The sequence below is a fragment of the Chionomys nivalis genome, chromosome 2 (genome assembly GCF_950005125.1).
Source record: "Chionomys nivalis chromosome 2, mChiNiv1.1, whole genome shotgun sequence".
In the NCBI taxonomy this organism is placed as follows: Eukaryota; Metazoa; Chordata; class Mammalia; order Rodentia; family Cricetidae; genus Chionomys; species Chionomys nivalis.
The window spans coordinates 41,211,220-41,221,070 of NC_080087.1; the positions used below are offsets into that span (position 1 = coordinate 41,211,220).

The 9,851-nt window shown below is 39.5% G+C and overlaps 1 non-coding gene across 1 annotated transcript; it reads left to right on the top strand.

The window, feature by feature from the left end:
- The first annotated feature begins 2,052 nt into the window (after nt 1–2,052).
- On the top strand, nt 2,053–2,124 carry Trnae-cuc (transfer RNA glutamic acid (anticodon CUC)). The gene has a single exon. It is a non-coding gene; the product is annotated as a tRNA-Glu (tRNA).
- The last annotated feature ends 7,727 nt before the right edge of the window (nt 2,125–9,851 follow it).

A 9,851-nucleotide genomic window follows, 5' to 3' on the forward strand; every position in this document is an offset into this window, starting at 1 on the left:
TTTACACGAAGCGGGTGTGTGTGTGTGTGTGCAAATCCAGTATCTGCTTCCATCGGTTTTGTAGTTTTCAAAAAATAAAATCTCTGGAGAAAAAGACGGATGCAAATCAGGTGTGGTGGCCCAGGCTATTAACTTCTGTACTTGAGAGGCAAAGATGGGTGGATCTCTGTGAGTTAAAGGCCACTTTGCTGTAAATAGATAGTTCTAGGGCTGCCTGGTCTACCTAGTGAGCTCTTGTCCAAAAAGCCACAACAACAAAACAAGAAGATAAAACCCCCAAACCAGCTCTTTGTTCATTGGACAGGTAGTTTCTGGAACTGGGCAGGAGTATGCTAATGCCGTCCAACTGAGAAAAATGAATGAGGTACCATTTGGAAAATAAAACTTGGGTGTGGGTTTCTCTCGGCCCTGTTTTTTACATTGTAATTTTATTTATTTATTTATTTATTTATTTATTTATTTATTTATTTATTTATTTATTTACTTACTTACTTACTTACTTACTTACTTACTTATTTTGGTTTTCCGAGAGAGGGTTTCTCTGTAGCTTTGGAGCCTGTCCTGGAACTAGCTCTTGTAGACAGGCTGGCCTGTCTCCGCCTCCCAAGTGCTGGGATTAAAGGTGTGCACCACCACCGCCCGGCTTACACTTCGATTAAACCTATCAGAATTTAAAATAAAATTTTAAAATCGGCATCTGCTGTATCTTTTTGCTCAAACTAGATGCTCAGTTGCATTGGACAGGTTACCCCCCAACACAGAGGTATAATCATCTGCAAATCTTAGTCTACTGAAATTTCTCGGCCAAGAAAAGGGGTGATGTATTTTTTTTATATATATATAAAATACGGTAAAGGTTAGCACAAGTCTTTAATCTTAGCTGTCTGGAGCAGAGAGGCCAGGGGATCTCAGTAAATTTGAGGCCAGTCAGGGCTGCAGCAGTGAGACCCTGCCTTTTAAGAAAAGTCTAGAAATGTCTTCAGGTAATATTTTATTAATTAATCTTAGCAATTTCCTTTAATCTTCCTGTTTGTGTATTTAGATAAGCTTAGATAGTATCAATGGTTTAGTCATTATCTGAAATACTTGCTTAAAAACAAAAACAAAAAACAAACAAACAAACAAAACAAGCGTCAATATTAAAGCCCGGCTCGGCTGACTCTGCTTGAGGGATGACAGCTGAATCTCAGCGGTGGTTCCTGATGTTGTGGGGAGCAAGTTCTCGGAGGACTCAAGCCTGTCTTGCCTCTTTCCACCTCACAACACAGTGGGGGCTCTTGGTTTACATTACTCTTGGCTCACATTTCGTCAGGGGCTGTGGCTATGAAGCTCTTCAATTCTGCTGGCGATTAAAATTCTCTGGCTGTGTTTGGCGCACATTGAAGCGACTGTCCAGATAGGAATCTTTGGAGGAATCTGAGGGTAGCTCACAGCAGCCCTGCCACTCCAGCTCTTGCGCTTCGTTAACCCGAATCACATACGCCAAATAAGTCATGATCATGTGATACACACATATATATTAGTTTACATGTGTGATACGCCCTTTGGTATCGACATTTACCCGCTTACAGGCTTTGCGCGACCTTCGAGGGTAAAGCCCTCTCTGCCACAGACATTAGATTTTCTTGGGTGTGTAATGGCACTTAATATTCACGAGACAGGAAAAAAGAAAGGACAGGTACAAATCGAGAGAGATATGATTTGAATAAAGTGTTGAAGATAGTTAAGAAAACAGTGAAGCAAATGACAAGATCCGGACAAAAGTTGGACAGTAGCTTAGGCGTAGCAATATTTCCGTGAAATGGAGGTAGGACGAGAATTTTGCGCAGCAGGCAGAGGGGGATCAGATGTCTCGAGTTCTTAGCAGCTGTTTCCCTCCTAACAACTGTTGCGAGCTCTGCCTGAAAGCTGAAAAACTACCCTAGTTTCCGGTGCTCAGTCTTGCAGCAATTAAACTCGTACGGCTAAGAACAAGTGTGCCCTCTACAGCCTGGAAGTACATTCAACACCCTATATGAATCAACTAAAGTAACAGAAAGGAACCTTTCAAGCTCCCTGGTGGTCTAGTGGTTAGGATTCGGCGCTCTCACCGCCGCGGCCCGGGTTCGATTCCCGGTCAGGGAAAGCTCTCTTTTCTTCCTGCAACTTCCTATGTATGTCAAGAAAAGTTACTGTAACTTTTATTGCTGCATTATTATCGGCAACAAAAATTCTGTTCACTTGACCAATATTTTTAAAGTTATATTTTTAAAAATGATGTGTCTACCTAATTTTTATTGACAATTAAAACGTGTTAAAGGTCCCTAACTATAAAAGACTTGAAATTTCCTTCTACTTAGTTTATAAATTTGTTCATCTGTCTCTAAGATTGTAATTTTCACCCTTTGAAAATCATTTGGATGCATATACAAGCAGGGAATTTTAGGAAGCCTTTATTTACTCTTGAGTGTGTTTGATTGATAAAATAAGGGTATCATTTTAGGGAGATTTATGTTTATTTTGCATCATGTTTTGGGTCAATTTCGATTTCCTATACACTGAGAGCACATATTATTTATTTAAAGTGGAGTTGTTTCTATCTTGCTCTCCTTTATAAGTTCAAAAAGACCTTTTAGATTAAATTGAGTGATGGATTATCTACTTTTTTAGTTTAATTTTTATTTTTATATTTGCTTATTTGTTTCTTTGTTTTTGAGACTTGATCTCACCAAGTAACTTTAGCTGTTCTGAAGGTCACTATGTAAACTAGACCGGCTTTGAACTCAAAGTAATCCACCTGTCTCTGCCTCCCAATTGCTGGGATTAAAGTCATGTACCACCGCCAGGCATTTAGTTTATATTACACATATAATATATACATTATATTATGTAATCCATTTAATTATTTTACTTAAGTTTTTTTTTCTTTCTAAGAAAATCATACAAGTGTCATTTTGAATGTAAAAAATTTACCACATTTTCTAGTCACATATGTTACCCTGCAAGTTGTACGCCAGGATTTGGATGTTGTAATATGAGCGGCAGGCTAAGTTCCTAGCACCCAGCCGCCCGCATGGCTAGCTTATGTCCCAAAATAATTACACGGAAACTGTATTCTTTTAATCACTGCCTGGCCCATTAGTTACAGCCTCTTATTGGCTAGCTCTTACATATTGATCTAACCCATTTCTAATATTCTGTGTAGCACCATGAGCTGGCTTACCAGGGAAGATCTTAACCTGCATCTGTCTGGAGTGGGAGAATCATGGCGACTCCTCACTCAGCTTCTTTCTCCCAGCATTCTGTTCTGTTTACTCCACCCACCTAAGGGCTGGCCTATAAATGGGCCAAGGCAGTTTCTTTATTAAATGAAAGTAACTCCTCCATCATTTGGATGAGAATTTTTATAGCTCAGAGCAAATTGGAAACTTGATTTCATCTAAATTGACCAGTTTTGCCTTCCTTTTAGTGTTGCTGTGACAGGTTTGGGAGAGGAAAATGCTGGGTATTTGCTAACAGAAGGACATTTGCTGTTGGGGATCACAGAGAATATGGCATTATTTTTGTTGTTGTTGTTTGTTTTGTTTTTAGAAAATTTCACTTTGCCATGCAATTAAGACAGAAGTGTATTTGTTATCATTATCATCCTCAACAAAAATAATGGATACCATGCATGCCCTAATTATTTGTTACGTATCAAACTTATGAAGATCCCTCATCATGAGGTAAAGAAAATAAATGGGCACCAGCTGAAAATAGAATTTGGATGCTGGTTTCCACGGTGAACAGAAAGGCTGGTAGTCTACAGATTGCCTGTGAAAGGGCATTTCATGTAAGGGGATCCTGCGTTTGTCAGGATTTTCCAGAGAGAAAGAAACCCTAGAAGATGATAGATGATAGATAGATAGATAGATAGATAGATAGATAGATAGATAGATAGATGATAGACAGAAGATAGACAGACAGATAGATGATAGATAGATGATAGACAGATAGACAGACAGATAGATGATAGACAGATAGATAATAGACAGACAGATGATAGATAGATGATAGACAGACAGATGATAGACAGATGGATGATAGACAGATGGATGATAGACAGATAGATGAAAGATAAAAGGTAGCATGTTAATTAGCTTTCTCTTTACTGTGACCAAAACACTCAAGAGAACATAAAAGGGAGAATTCCTTATTTTGACTCATATTTTCCGATGCGTCAACTAGTCATGACTAGGAAGGTACAGTGGAGCAAGGTAGTTCACACCTTGGCATCCAGGAAGCAGAGAAGCAGCTCACAGGGAAGCACAGCCCTCTAAGAACATGTCTGCACAGACTGATTTCCAAATGTCACCATCACTCAGTAATATCATCCTTTTAGGAAACAATGAAGGGATTGTTCCACAGGTTTATTCAAAGCCCGTATGATCTAATTGTCTTAGCAAATACTTTAACAGACATACCCAGATATCTATTTTGCTAATGTAGGCATTTCTCCAATTATGTTTACTAATTAAATCATCACAGATAGATAGTTGGAGATGTAGACACATAGAAGAGACTTAATGTGGGAATTGCCTTTGTGACTACAGATATTGAAAAATGCCACAAAAAGCCATCTAGAAAGCTAGAGAGCCTAGACAGCTGTGGCCAGCGTCATTTCAACTCTGGAAGCCTTACAAGCAGGTAAGCCATTAGTATAATTCTTAGCCCATGCCTGAAGACTTGAGAACCTGGTATAAATCTTAGAATGGCAGATTCAGGGGTCTTAATTCAGCTCTCCAGTAGCAGAAAAAAAAAGAACATCTCAACTCTTGGACAGAGAAGAGATTGACTTTTTGTTCCATCTATGACCTCAGGGATTGGATATTACCACCCTCTTCCTTAACCAGTTAAACTACTCTGTAGATTACCTCCTGTAGAAGCCCTCCCTCCTCATGACCCTCCAACAGAGCAGGGGCAAAAGTGCTTTATTATTAACCTTTATTGAATCTTTATTCCAATACAGTTGATACTTGCAATTAACTATTGCAGTGACCACAGCTGGATCTGCCATGAAGACAGCTTTATCAGCTGGGCTGTGACGAGGGACACATGCTGGGGCATAGTGTAGGATGAGGTCAGATAGGAACCTGCAGCCAGATTATGGAAGAATTGCTGACCTGTTTAAGATTTGCAAATGGAATGCAAACAAACAAATAAAACCAAAATCTCGGTGTTTGTTAGACCCAAAAGCAACAGGGTCCAAGAAGTAGAAGAATCATTGCTGACCTAATGCACATCCCACTTGTGCTCTGTCTGATGAGTAAATTCAAGGGGGTACACAAATTGATAAGGAGGCTGAAATGCAGGACAGTGGGTAAAGGTGGCAAGTCTAGCCTCATCCCTCAGATGCAATGTGGTGATATTTTGTTTGTACTGTAACGAATAAAGCTTGCCTGAAGATCAGAATGCAGAGCTAGCCATAGAGGTCAGGTAGTGGTGGCACACACCTTTAGTCCAAGCTCTCCAGAGACAGAGGTAGTTGGATCTCTTTGAGTTCAAGGCTACCCTGGGGTGCATAAGATTAAATCAATAAAAGAGAAACAGAGCTCACACCTTTGATCCTAGCACTTGAATTCACACTCCTTTAATCCCAGCACTGGGGAGGTGGAGACAGGAGTGACAAGGCTGGGCGGAGAGGGGAATATAAAGAAGAAGGAGACAGGAGTTCAGTGGCATTCAGTCTGAGGATTAGTAGAGACAGCATCACCCTTTGGTCTGAGGTAGAGGTAAGAACTAGTGGTTGGCTGTTCTGCTTCTCTGATCTTCAGGCAAGCACAAACACAATATCACCACAAGCCCACATCACCAAACACTGACAGGAAACGTTAAATTACACTTGAAGGTATGGAGGGGAGTCCTGTGCTTAGAAGCTTGAGTAGATTTGGAATCTCTCAAAAGAAGAATTCACAAAGCGGACAGATGATCAAGGAATAAACACGGGAGAGTACACTAAGAAAATGATTCGAACAGTATAACTAGTAAAGGAAGTATGAACAGCGATGCCAGAGAGATAAAGTTGCAGGTGCTGGAGAGAGGGCTCGTTAGTTAAGAGCGCAGGTTGCTCTTCCTAGAACCCATATGATGGCTCACAAGCATCTGTATCTCCAATTGCAGGAAATCCAACACCCTCTGCTGTTTCAGGGTACCAGGCATGCATGAAGTAATTAGACATATGAGAGGGCAAAACACCCATACACAAAATATATAAAAGTTAAAAAAAAACAAAAAGAAGTACTAGGTGGGGGAGGCATCAGAGTCTTGTGAAGATGCTGGGGAGAAGATGGTGCGATTAAACAAAGCAGACAGTGAGGTGCTAGCCTCCGGATGCAGAGAAGACTGTGGGGAGTTGCAGCGTTAAGTCTGCACGGGAGGTCATTGTTACCTGCCTGACCCTAAGAACTGAGGTCTAACGTGAGGAAGAGGTAAGAGATTTATCCGTGAACTACTTATAGAGGATGGACAAACATGGAAAAGCAAAAGAGGTCTGAAAAAATGGAAAAGCAAAGAAACAAGCAACAACATCCTTTTTAAGAAGCCAGAGGATGAAGTCATCCTCAGTGTGCCAATGTTAGCTGTGTCGTCTGAGGAAAGTGTTCAACTCTTCAGAGCTTCTAGGTCCTTGTGTACAGTGGAGATGCTTATGGTCTTCACAAACACTTCGGCATTTACGTTAGTTCATACACTCATTCATTCATTTATAAAACAGGGATAGCTCTGTCCATGGCAGTCACTGTTGTGGCACAGATTCATAAAAATAAACAAGATTGTCTCTACTATAGTTGAATGGGAATCAGAGGAGAAAAGTATTAAGGTTCTGATGGTGGCTTATATATTTGAAAAGAACACAAATAAGGAAGCCATATTGTATTCAGATTTAGGCCAAGGATGCTCATTCAAGTTACAATGCTTGCTACAGAGATTGACATTTTTGGCAAATGATGACAGATTCAGAAGTGAGAGCTAAAACTTGGAGAGAGAGAAAATGCTTGCTGAGAGATTGAATGCAGCCAGAAGAGGCGGGCTTGCAGGCTTGGTTTGGCCTGGAGAGACAGTGTATCTCTGTGTTGACAGTCCTGGCCGTCCTGGAACTTGCTCTGTAAACCAGGCTGTCCTTGAACTCATAGAAGTCCACCTGCCTCTGCCTCCGAGTTCTGGGATTAAAGATTTGTGCCACCACCACCACCGTCAAGGTACTTTCAAAAGGAAGGCTTTGTTTGGGTTAGTATCTTTCTTGTCTTTATTTCCTTCTTTTTTTTCTTTATAATCCTCTCTCTCTCTCTCTCTCTCTCTCTCTCTCTCTCTCTCTCTCTCTCTCTTTCTTTCTTGTCAAAGAATTACATTTTCCCTAAGTCATATTGTCATTTCAAGACAGCACTGTGTCACATTGCCTACCCTCAGCTTGAAGGTTCTGCTTTGGAGACAGAATACTATGTTCAACTCTGAGTTTAGAAAGAGTGTGGAAATACTGAAGAGTGTTTGCACAAATACTCCAGACATTAAGAGGCCCTGAAAAGGGAAGGGAACAGGAAGTATTTATTCTGCAGAAAGGAATTTGTGTAAACCTAAAAACACTCTTCTGTACTTGTCCACTTTACTTTAAATGTAGAATTGTCATCCATCCAAAGTTGGGCTACTGTACTGAGTGGCAATTTGGGCTGAGTCATCTTGAGGTCATAATGATGCCTGAAAGTACTCTGTGGGGGCCAGTTAAAGGCAAGGACTTTCCTTAGCATCTAGAACAGTGTTAAGTATGTGGATGGTGCTGACTGAATGAGATAAATAATTAAACCAAGAAGTAGGTTGTTAAAACTGGTTTTCAAAGTAGTCATGTCAGGTGAGTGACCTGCCTGCCGGCTGAATTGTCCTGCTCCCTAGATTCTCTTTCCAAAGATCCACTCCACAACCCATGCCCTCCTACCCCATCACCGACCTCTACTTCAATGCTGCTGGGCCCCAGCAGACTTCCATTCCAAATTAACAAAAATTAACAAGTATTGGCTGTTAATATCTCTCAATATCAATGGGCTCAATTCCATGATAAAAGGACATAGTCTATAAGAATGGATACAAAAACAGAATCCATCCTTATGCTGCATACAAGAAACAAAGGCGGGCATTACCTCAGAGTAAAAGTTTAGAAAAAGATTTTCCAAGCAAATGGACCTAAGAATCAAGCTGGTGTAGCTATTCTATTATTTAACAAAAGAGACTTCAAACTAAAATTAATTTCAAACCAAAATAATGACTATACCTTCTTCTCAGCACCATGGAACATTTTCCAAAACTGACCACATATTCGATTACAAAGCACGCCTCAACAGAGACAATAAATTTAAATAACTTTCTATATCTTATCAGATTACCATGGATTAAAGATAGGTTTCACCAACAACAGGAACTACAGAGAGTCCAAAAACACATAGAAACTGAACAACCCCCAACTGAATGACTTCTGTGTCAAGGCAGAAATAAAGAAACCAGACTTCCTGGAATTCAGTGAATGCATGGCATACCCAAACTTATGGGGTATGGATGCTAAGGGGAAAGTTCAGAGTACTACATGCCTTCATAAAGAAATTAAGTACTCCTGAAAGCTCTAGAACAAAATGAAGCAAATACACCCAAGAGGAGTAGACAAAAAGGGCTGAAATCAATAAACTAGAAACAAGGGAAACAATACAAATAATAAATGAAACAAAGAATTGCTCCTTTGAATCAACAAGATAGACAAATCCTTAGCCAAACTAATAGATAGAGAAAGAATACCCAAATTAATAAAATCAGAAATTAAAAGAGGAACATAACAGACACTGAGGAATTCCAAATAATCATTAGGTCACATTTCACAGTCCTGCACCCCACAAATTGGAAAATTTAAAAGAAATAGACAATTTCCTTGATAAATACCTCTTACCAAAGCTGAATCAAGATCAGATAAACAATTTAAATAGACCCATGACCCCTAAGCCCCTCCCAAAAAATGCCCAGGGCTGGATGGTTTCAGCACAAAATTCTACCTGACTTTCTAAGAAGAGCTAATACCAGTACTTCTTATATTATTCCACAAAATAGAAACAGAAGGAATATTGCCTAATTCATTTTATGAGGACAGAGTTACCATGATACCCAAACCACACAAAGATTCAACAAAGGAAAAAAATTTACAAACCAATTTCCTCATAAACATTGATGTAAAAATACTCAGTAAATACTTGCAAACTGAATCCAAGATCACATCAGAAAGATCATTCAACATGGTCAAGTAGGCTTCATCCCAAGGATGCAAGGAAGGTTCAAAAAAAAAAATCTCTCAATGTAATCCAACATATAAACAAACTCAAAGAAAATACCATATGAGCATCTCATTTGAAGCAGAAAAGGCCTTTGACAAAATCCAATACCCTTTCATGATACAAGTCTTGGAGAGATCAGGGATAAAAGGAACATATCCAAACATAACAAAGGCAATATAAAACAATCTTATAGCCAACATCAAACTAAATGGAGAGAAACTCAAAGTAATTCCACTAAAATCAGGAACAAGACAAAGCTGTCCACTCTCCACACCTATTCAATACAGTACTCAAAGTTCTAGCTAGAGTGATGACAACTACAGAATATAAAGGGGATACAAGTTGGAAAGGAAGAAGTCAAACTTTCGCTATTTGCAGGTGATATGGTAGTATACATAAAGTGACCCTAAAAATTATACCAGGGAACTCATACAATTGATAAACACCTTCAACAAGGTGGTTGAATGCGAGATTAACTAAAAAAAAAAAAAGAAAATCATCAGCTCTCATACATACAAATGACAAACAGGCTGA